This window comes from Syngnathus typhle, unplaced genomic scaffold (assembly GCF_033458585.1).
Source record: "Syngnathus typhle isolate RoL2023-S1 ecotype Sweden unplaced genomic scaffold, RoL_Styp_1.0 HiC_scaffold_417, whole genome shotgun sequence".
Taxonomy (NCBI): domain Eukaryota; kingdom Metazoa; phylum Chordata; class Actinopteri; order Syngnathiformes; family Syngnathidae; genus Syngnathus; species Syngnathus typhle.
In genome coordinates, this window is record NW_026872320.1 from 20001 (window position 1) to 29636 (window position 9636).

Genomic DNA, 9636 nt, shown 5'->3' on the forward strand with positions numbered 1-9636 from the left:
GGCGGTGGTCCGGGGGAAAGGCGTCGGCCTCCCAGGCCCGAGCTGGGGGAACGTGCGATGACCCAGGCGGGAAGCTGCGCCCCGTCCGAGTCAGACTCGGTCGTTGCGGCCCGCTGAGGCTCGCTTCGTTTCCGTAAAGCGGGGGTCGGGGGCGCGGCGCTGTGCCGGCGACTTGCCCGCGCGAGGCGCGCGCGCCGAGGCCCAAGCGGGAAGCTGCGCCCCGTCCGAGTCAGACTCGGTCGTTGCGGCCCGCCGGTCTCGCGCTACGGCCAGGATGCGGAGTTTGATCGACACTGGTGGGAGCCGGGGGGTCGAAGGGGTTCCGGCCGCCCCGCCGTCCTCAGCGCCGCTGTCACCCAGACGGGAAGCTGCGCCCCGTCCGAGTCAGACTCGGTCGGTGCGGCCCGCTGTGGCCAGCTGGCAACTAGCTACGGAAGGGTACCGGCGCTCCCGACGAACCCGCCGGGGTGGCTGGTGACCAACGCTGCGTTCGGCGCTTATTGCTGCGACCGGGAGGGAAGCTGCGCCCCGTCCGAGTCAGACTCGGTCGTTGCGGCCCCCCCGAGCCCGCACGCCTCTCGCGGAAGGTCATACGCCACCGGCGGCACGAAAGACGCCTCCCGCAACGCGGTAGTCGGGAAAGGCTATTCCGATAGTCGAGCAGAGTTGCGACAACACATCCCGCGGTGCCGTCTGGTTAGGCAAGGGTTTGAGAAACAGCATTCGCGGTAGACCGGCGCGGCCGGCGGACACCCACGCGGCGTGCCGCAATCGGATCGCGCGCTCGGCCTCCGTTGATTTCCTCTAGGTGGGTGATTCGGGGCGTCTCGGTCTCGCTGCCGTTCGGTCGCGCCAAGGCCTGCGGGGGCGGCGCGTAGCGCACGCTCTCGCGGCGGCCGAGGCGCTAGAGTGCGACCCGCAAGTGGGGAGGAACCGTCCACCCAACGCCGGCGCGAGCCGGGGCCGGTGGGGGCCCTACCAAGGCGGGTCATGAGTGCCAGTCGGTCAGTTCGGGAGAAGGGGAGGGTACTCGGAGGCCCGCCGGGAGCAGACGGGGGTCCGGAAGCTGAGGGGGGTGAAGGACGGCGGCCGGGAGCAGACGGCCGTCCCCGGGAGGGGGTGTTCGTTCACGTGCGGACGCCGGGAGCAGGCGGCCGTCACGCGATTCTGCCAACCGTTCCTACCGGCCTGTGTTTAAGGAGGCGGCCGGTCCTCCGTCCTTGGATGGATAAGATTCGCAGATTTTCGCCCGGCCTGTGTTTAAGGAGGCGGCCGGTTCCCTCCTTCCTTCCTTTCTTGGATGTATAACATTCGCAGATTTTCGCCCGGCCGGTGGTTTAAGGAGGCGGCCGGTCCTCCCTCCTTGGATGTATAACATTCGCAGATTTTCGCCCGGCCTATGTTTAGTGAGGCGACCGGTCCTCCCTCCTTGGATGTATAACATTCGCATATTTTCGCCCGGCCGGTGGTTTAAGGAGGCGGCCGGTCCTCCCTCCTTGGATGTATAACATTCGCAGATTTTCGCCCGGCCTATGTTTAGTGAGGCGACCGGTCCTCCGTGGAGAGCGACCCGCAAGTGGGGAGGAACCGTCCACCCAACGCCGGCGCGAGCCGGGGCCGGTGGGGGCCCTACCAAGGCGGGTCTCATTGCCTGTCGGTCAGTTCGGGAGAAGGTGGGGGTACTCGGAGGCCCGCCGGGAGCAGACGGGGGTCCGGAAGGTGAGGGGGTGAAGGACGGCGGTCGGGAGCAGACGGCCGTCCCCGGGAGGGGGTGTTCGTTCACGTGCGGACGCCGGGAGCAGGCGGCCGTCACGCAATTCTGCCAACCGTTCCCACCGGCCTGTGTTTAAGGAGGCGGCCGGTCCTCCACGAGAAGAATTCTGCCAAACGTTCCACCGGCCTGTGTTTAAGGAGGCGGCCGGTCCTCCCCGTCGTTCCGCCGGCTTGTGTTTAAGGAGGCGGCCGGTCCTCCACGAGAAGAATTCTGCCAAACGTTCCACCGGCCTGTGTTTAAGGAGGCGGCCGGTCCTCCCCGTCGTTCCGCCGGCTTGTGTTTAAGGAGGCGGCCGGTCCTCCACTATTCCTTCCTTGGATGGAAAGCATGTAGCACTTTGAAAATTTTCGAGCACTGTGACACTTTGAAAATTTTCGAGAGTTTTTGTACTTAGAAAATTTTTCGCTCTTGCACTTCCAGAGTGCTTTGCGGTAGCTCCTAGGTTCGCTGTCCGAGCATGTGAACACTTTTTGGGGGGGAACACATCGCTAGAGACACCAGCCGCCTGGTTCTCGGGGCCAAAACTTGTGTTCCCCACACTCGTTCTGACTATATTTTGCGATTTGGGGGTAAAGGTAATGAGTACAGTGACTAGGGGGACCAACTCATCGTACTCTGGCGCACCAACAGACCAAAGCTGGTACTGCACTTACCCCTGGTACCCCAACGCCTGGTACCTGACGGGCGAGAGGCTGATTTTTCGCTATTTGCGGCCGACCGAGGGAACCAGACAAAGCGGACACTTTACGGCGCAAGAGCCGTTGGCACTTAGAAATTTTTCGACAAAGTTGGCGCGAGCTCCAGAAGGAGAGGCTGATTTTTCGCTATTTGTGGCCGACCGAGGGAACCAGGCAAAGCGGACACTTTACGGCGCAAGAGCCGTTGGCACTTAGAAATTTTTTGACAAAGTTGGCGCGAGCTCCAGAAGGAGAGGCTGATTTTTCGCTATTTGTGGCCGACCGAGGGAACCAGGCAAAGCGGACACTTTACGGCGCAAGAGCCGTTGGCACTTAGAAAATATTCGCCAAAGTTGGCACGAGCTCCAGAAGGAGAGGCTGATTTTTCGCTATTTGTGGCCGACCGAGGGAACCAGACAAAGCGGACACATTACGGCGCAAGAGCCGTTGGCACTTAGAAAATATTCGCCAAAGTTGGCACGAGCTCCAGAAGGAGAGGCTGATTTTTCGCTATTTGTGGCCGACCGAGGGAACCAGACAAAGCGGACACTTTACGGCGCAAGAGCCGTTGGCACTTGCGCGAGCTCCAGAAGGAGAGGCTGATTTTTCGCTATTTGTGGCCGACCGAGGGAACCAGACAAAGCGGACACTTTACGGCGCAAGAGCCGTTGGCACTTAGAAAATATTCGCCAAAGTTGGCACGAGCTCCAGAAGGAGAGGCTGATTTTTCGCTATTTGTGGCCGACCGAGGGAACCAGACAAAGCGGACACTTTACGGCGCAAGAGCCGTTGGCACTTGCGCGAGCTCCAGAAGGAGAGGCTGATTTTTCGCTATTTGTGGCCGACCGAGGGAACCAGACAAAGCGGACACTTTACGGCGCAAGAGCCGTTGGCACTTAGAAAATATTCGCCAAAGTTGGCACGAGCTCCAGAAGGAGAGGCTGATTTTTCGCTATTTGTGGCCGACCGAGGGAACCAGACAAAGCGGACACTTTACGGCGCAAGAGCCGTTGGCACTTGCGCGAGCTCCAGAAGGAGAGGCTGATTTTTCGCTATTTGTGGCCGACCGAGGGAACCAGACAAAGCGGACACTTTACGGCGCAAGAGCCGTTGGCACTTAGAAAATATTCGCCAAAGTTGGCGCGAGCTCCAGAAGGAGAGGCTGATTTTTCGCTATTTGTGGCCGACCGAGGGAACCAGGCAAAGCGGACACATTACGGCGCAAGAGCCGTTGGCACTTAGGCGAGCTCCAGAAGGAGAGGCTGATTTTTCGCTATTTGTGGCCGACCGAGGGAACCAGGCAAAGCGGACACATTACGGCGCAAGAGCCGTTGGCACTTAGAAAATATTCGCCAAAGTTGGCGCGAGCTCCAGAAGGAGAGGCTGATTTTTCGCTATTTGTGGCCGACCGAGGGAACCAGGCAAAGCGGACACATTACGGCGCAAGAGCCGTTGGCACTTAGGCGAGCTCCAGAAGGAGAGGCTGATTTTTCGCTATTTGTGGCCGACCGAGGGAACCAGGCAAAGCGGACACATTACGGCGCAAGAGCCGTTGGCACTTAGGCGAGCTCCAGAAGGAGAGGCTGGTTTTTCGCTATTTGTGGCCGACCGAGGGAACCAGGCAAAGCGGACACATTACGGCGCAAGAGCCGTTGGCACTTAGGCGAGCTCCAGAAGGAGAGGCTGATTTTTCGCCGTTTGTGGCCGACCGAGGGAACCAGGCAAAGCGGACACATTACGGCGCAAGAGCCGTTGGCACTTAGGCGAGCTCCAGAAGGAGAGGCTGGTTTTTCGCTATTTGTGGCCGACCGAGGGAACCAGGCAAAGCGGACACATTACGGCGCAAGAGCCGTTGGCACTTAGGCGAGCTCCAGAAGGAGAGGCTGATTTTTCGCCGTTTGTGGCCGACCGAGGGAACCAGGCAAAGCGGACACATTACGGCGCAAGAGCCGTTGGCACTTAGAAAATATTCGCCAAAGTTGGCACGAGCTCCAGAAGGAGAGGCTGATTTTTCGCTATTTGTGGCCGACCGAGGGAACCAGGCAAAGCGGACACATTACGGCGCAAGAGCCGTTGGCACTTAGGCGAGCTCCAGAAGGAGAGGCTGGTTTTTCGCCGTTTGTGGCCGACCGAGGGAACCAGGCAAAGCGGACACATTACGGCGCAAGAGCCGTTGGCACTTAGGCGAGCTCCAGAAGGAGAGGCTGGTTTTTCGCTATTTGTGGCCGACCGAGGGAACCAGGCAAAGCGGACACATTACGGCGCAAGAGCCGTTGGCACTTAGGCGAGCTCCAGAAGGAGAGGCTGATTTTTCGCCGTTTGTGGCCGACCGAGGGAACCAGGCAAAGCGGACACATTACGGCGCAAGAGCCGTTGGCACTTAGAAAATATTCGCCAAAGTTGGCACGAGCTCCAGAAGGAGAGGCTGATTTTTCGCTATTTGTGGCCGACCGAGGGAACCAGGCAAAGCGGACACATTACGGCGCAAGAGCCGTTGGCACTTAGGCGAGCTCCAGAAGGAGAGGCTGGTTTTTCGCCGTTTGTGGCCGACCGAGGGAACCAGGCAAAGCGGACACATTACGGCGCAAGAGCCGTTGGCACTTAGGCGAGCTCCAGAAGGAGAGGCTGGTTTTTCGCTATTTGTGGCCGACCGAGGGAACCAGGCAAAGCGGACACATTACGGCGCAAGAGCCGTTGGCACTTAGGCGAGCTCCAGAAGGAGAGGCTGATTTTTCGCCGTTTGTGGCCGACCGAGGGAACCAGGCAAAGCGGACACATTACGGCGCAAGAGCCGTTGGCACTTAGAAAATATTCGCCAAAGTTGGCACGAGCTCCAGAAGGAGAGGCTGATTTTTCGCTATTTGTGGCCGACCGAGGGAACCAGGCAAAGCGGACACATTACGGCGCAAGAGCCGTTGGCACTTAGGCGAGCTCCAGAAGGAGAGGCTGGTTTTTCGCCGTTTGTGGCCGACCGAGGGAACCAGGCAAAGCGGACACATTACGGCGCAAGAGCCGTTGGCACTTAGGCGAGCTCCAGAAGGAGAGGCTGGTTTTTCGCTATTTGTGGCCGACCGAGGGAACCAGGCAAAGCGGACACATTACGGCGCAAGAGCCGTTGGCACTTAGGCGAGCTCCAGAAGGAGAGGCTGGTTTTTCGCTATTTGTGGCCGACCGAGGGAACCAGGCAAAGCGGACACATTACGGCGCAAGAGCCGTTGGCACTTAGGCGAGCTCCAGAAGGAGAGGCTGGTTTTTCGCTATTTGTGGCCGACCGAGGGAACCAGGCAAAGCGGACACATTACGGCGCAAGAGCCGTTGGCACTTAGGCGAGCTCCAGAAGGAGAGGCTGGTTTTTCGCTATTTGTGGCCGACCGAGGGAACCAGGCAAAGCGGACACATTACGGCGCAAGAGCCGTTGGCACTTAGAAAATATTCGCCAAAGTTGGCACGAGCTCCAGAAGGAGAGGCTGATTTTTCGCTATTTGTGGCCGACCGAGGGAACCAGGCAAAGCGGACACATTACGGCGCAAGAGCCGTTGGCACTTAGGCGAGCTCCAGAAGGAGAGGCTGGTTTTTCGCCGTTTGTGGCCGACCGAGGGAACCAGGCAAAGCGGACACATTACGGCGCAAGAGCCGTTGGCACTTAGGCGAGCTCCAGAAGGAGAGGCTGGTTTTTCGCTATTTGTGGCCGACCGAGGGAACCAGGCAAAGCGGACACATTACGGCGCAAGAGCCGTTGGCACTTAGGCGAGCTCCAGAAGGAGAGGCTGATTTTTCGCCGTTCGTGGCCGACCGAGGGAACCAGGCAAAGCGGACACATTACGGCGCAAGAGCCGTTGGCACTTAGAAAATATTCGCCAAAGTTGGCACGAGCTCCAGAATGAGAGGCTGATTTTTCGCCGTTTGTGGCCGACCGAGGGAACCAGGCAAAGCGGACACATTACGGCGCAAGAGCCGTTGGCACTTAGGCGAGCTCCAGAAGGAGAGGCTGATTTTTTCGCTATTTGTGGCCGACCGAGGGAACCAGGCAAAGCGGACACATTACGGCGCAAGAGCCGTTGGCACTTAGAAAATATTCGCCAAAGTTGGCACGAGCTCCAGAATGAGAGGCTGATTTTTCGCCGTTTGTGGCCGACCGAGGGAACCAGACAAAGCGGACACATTACGGCGCAAGAGCCGTTGGCACTTAGGCGAGCTCCAGAAGGAGAGGCTGATTTTTTCGCTATTTGTGGCCGACCGAGGGAACCAGGCAAAGCGGACACATTACGGCGCAAGAGCCGTTGGCACTTAGAAAATATTCGCCAAAGTTGGCACGAGCTCCAGAATGAGAGGCTGATTTTTCGCCGTTTGTGGCCGACCGAGGGAACCAGGCAAAGCGGACACATTACGGCGCAAGAGCCGTTGGCACTTAGGCGAGCTCCAGAAGGAGAGGCTGATTTTTTCGCTATTTGTGGCCGACCGAGGGAACCAGGCAAAGCGGACACATTACGGCGCAAGAGCCGTTGGCACTTAGAAAATATTCGCCAAAGTTGGCACGAGCTCCAGAATGAGAGGCTGATTTTTCGCCGTTTGTGGCCGACCGAGGGAACCAGACAAAGCGGACACATTACGGCGCAAGAGCCGTTGGCACTTAGGCGAGCTCCAGAAGGAGAGGCTGATTTTTCGCTATTTGTGGCCGACCGAGGGAACCAGGCAAAGCGGACACTTTACGGCGCAAGAGCCGTTGGCACTTAGAAAATATTCGCCAAAGTTGGCACGAGCTCCAGAAGGAGAGGCTGATTTTTCGCCGTTTGTGGCCGACCGAGGGAACCAGACAAAGCGGACACATTACGGCGCAAGAGCCGTTGGCACTTAGGCGAGCTCCAGAAGGAGAGGCTGATTTTTCGCTATTTGTGGCCGACCGAGGGAACCAGGCAAAGCGGACACTTTACGGCGCAAGAGCCGTTGGCACTTGGAAAATATTCTGAAATTCTCACCGACCTCCGTGGTGGAGAGGCCGAATTTTCGACATTCGTGGCCGACCGGGGAACCGTCGCCACTCGGACAACTTGTGCGGCAGCCCTCGGTGATTTTAGGACCGCTTTTTCACCCTCGCTGTCCGACCGGAGAACCGTCGTAGCTCGGACAGTTCGTGTGCCAGCATCCGCTGGCACTTAGAAAATTTTAAAAAAGAAAAAAATAGTCTTCTGCATATACGTTCTGACTATATTTTGCGATTAGGGGGTAAAGGTAATGAGTACAGTGACTAGGGGGACCAACTCATCGTACTCTGGCGCACCAACACGCCAAGGTTGGTACTGCACTTAGGCTGATTTTTGCGCTATTCGCGGCCGACCGGGGAACCAGCGCGGAGCGGACACATTACGGCGAATGAGCCGTTGGCACTTAGAAAATTTTTGAGCTTTTTTCGAACTTCCGTGAGGCTGATTTTGCGCTATTCGCGGCCGACCGGGGAACCAGCGCGGAGCGGACACATTACGGCGAATGAGCCGTTGGCACTTAGAAAATTTTTGAGCTTTTTTCGAACTTCCGTGAGGCTGATTTTGCGCTATTCGCGGCCGACCGGGAACCAGCGCGGAGCGGACACATTACGGCGAATGAGCCGTTGGCACTTAGAAAATTTTTGAGCTTTTTTCGGACTTCCGTGTGGAGCTTTGGGGCCGTTCCGCCTAACTTTTTATGCCCGATTAGGCTTCCAGGGAGGCGGCTAAGCATTATTGACCAATCATGGAGCTTTTTTGGGACTTCCGTGTGGAGCTTTGGGGCCGTTCCGCCTAACTTTTTATGCCCGATTAGGCTTCCAGGGAGGCGGCTAAGCATTATTGACCAATCATGGAGCTTTTTTGGGACTTCCGTGTGGAGCTTTGGAGCCGTTCCGCCTAACTTTTTATGCCCGATTAGGCTTCCAGGGAGGCGGCTAAGCATTATTGACCAATCATGGAGCTTTTTTGGGACTTCCGTGTGGAGCTTTGGGGCCGTTCCGCCTAGCTTTTTATGCCCGATTAGGCTTCCAGGGAGGCGGCTAAGCATTATTGACCAATCATGGAGCTTTTTTGGGACTTCCGTGTGGAGCTTTGGGGCCGTTCCGCCTAACTTTTTATGCCCGATTAGGCTTCCAGGAGGCGGCTAAGCATTATTGACCAATCATGGAGCTTTTTTGGGACTTCCGTGTGGAGCTTTGGGGCCGTTCCGCCTAGCTTTTTATGCCCGATTAGGCTTCCAGGGAGGCGGCTAAGCATTATTGACCAATCATGGAGCTTTTTTGGGACTTCCGTGTGGAGCTTTGGGGCCGTTCCGCCTAGCTTTTTATGCCCGATTAGGCTTCCAGGGAGGCGGCTAAGCATATTGACCAATCATGGAGCTTTTTTGGGACTTCCGTGTGGAGCTTTGGGGCCGTTCCGCCTAGCTTTTTATGCCCGGTTAGGCTTCCAGGGAGGCGGCTAAGCATTATTGACCAATCATGGAGCTTTTTTGGGACTTCCGTGTGGAGCTTTGGGGCCGTTCCGCCTAGCTTTTTATGCCCGATTAGGCTTCCAGGGAGGCGGCTAAGCATTATTGACCAATCATGGAGCTTTTTTGGGACTTCCGTGTGGAGCTTTGGGCCGTTCCGCCTAGCTTTTTATGCCCGATTAGGCTTCCAGGGAGGCGGCTAAGCATTATTGACCAATCATGGAGCTTTTTTGGGACTTCCAGCCGGTGCTTTGGGGGCCTTCCCCTCACTTTCTACGCCCGATTGGGCTTCCAGGGACGCGGCTAAGCATTTTTAACAGAAATGGAGCTTTTTGCGGAGCTCCAGCCGGTGCCACCGGCAGGCCGTGCACGCGGACGAGATGACCGAAAGAAGCTCCAGGAGAGCGGATGGACGCTTTTTAAGCACCGAGGCGGAGATCGCGGAGCTTTAATAGACTTCCAGCGGGCCCAAAGCGGCCAGGCAGACGGCGCAGCGCGACCTGGTACCTCGCACGGGACGCATCGCCCCCCCCGCGCACAGTTCCAGGGGGCCGGGATGACGTTTCAAAGCTGCCGCTGCAGCTGCGGCGGGGAGTGGCCTCCCTCCGGTGGACACGACGAGTAAATGACACCGGCCGCTGACGCAAACCCACGCCGGACAGGAGAGCTCAAAAGCCGGGTAACATTTCAAGGAAGACCCCCCCCTGCGCAGACCTCCACTAGGCCGGGATGACT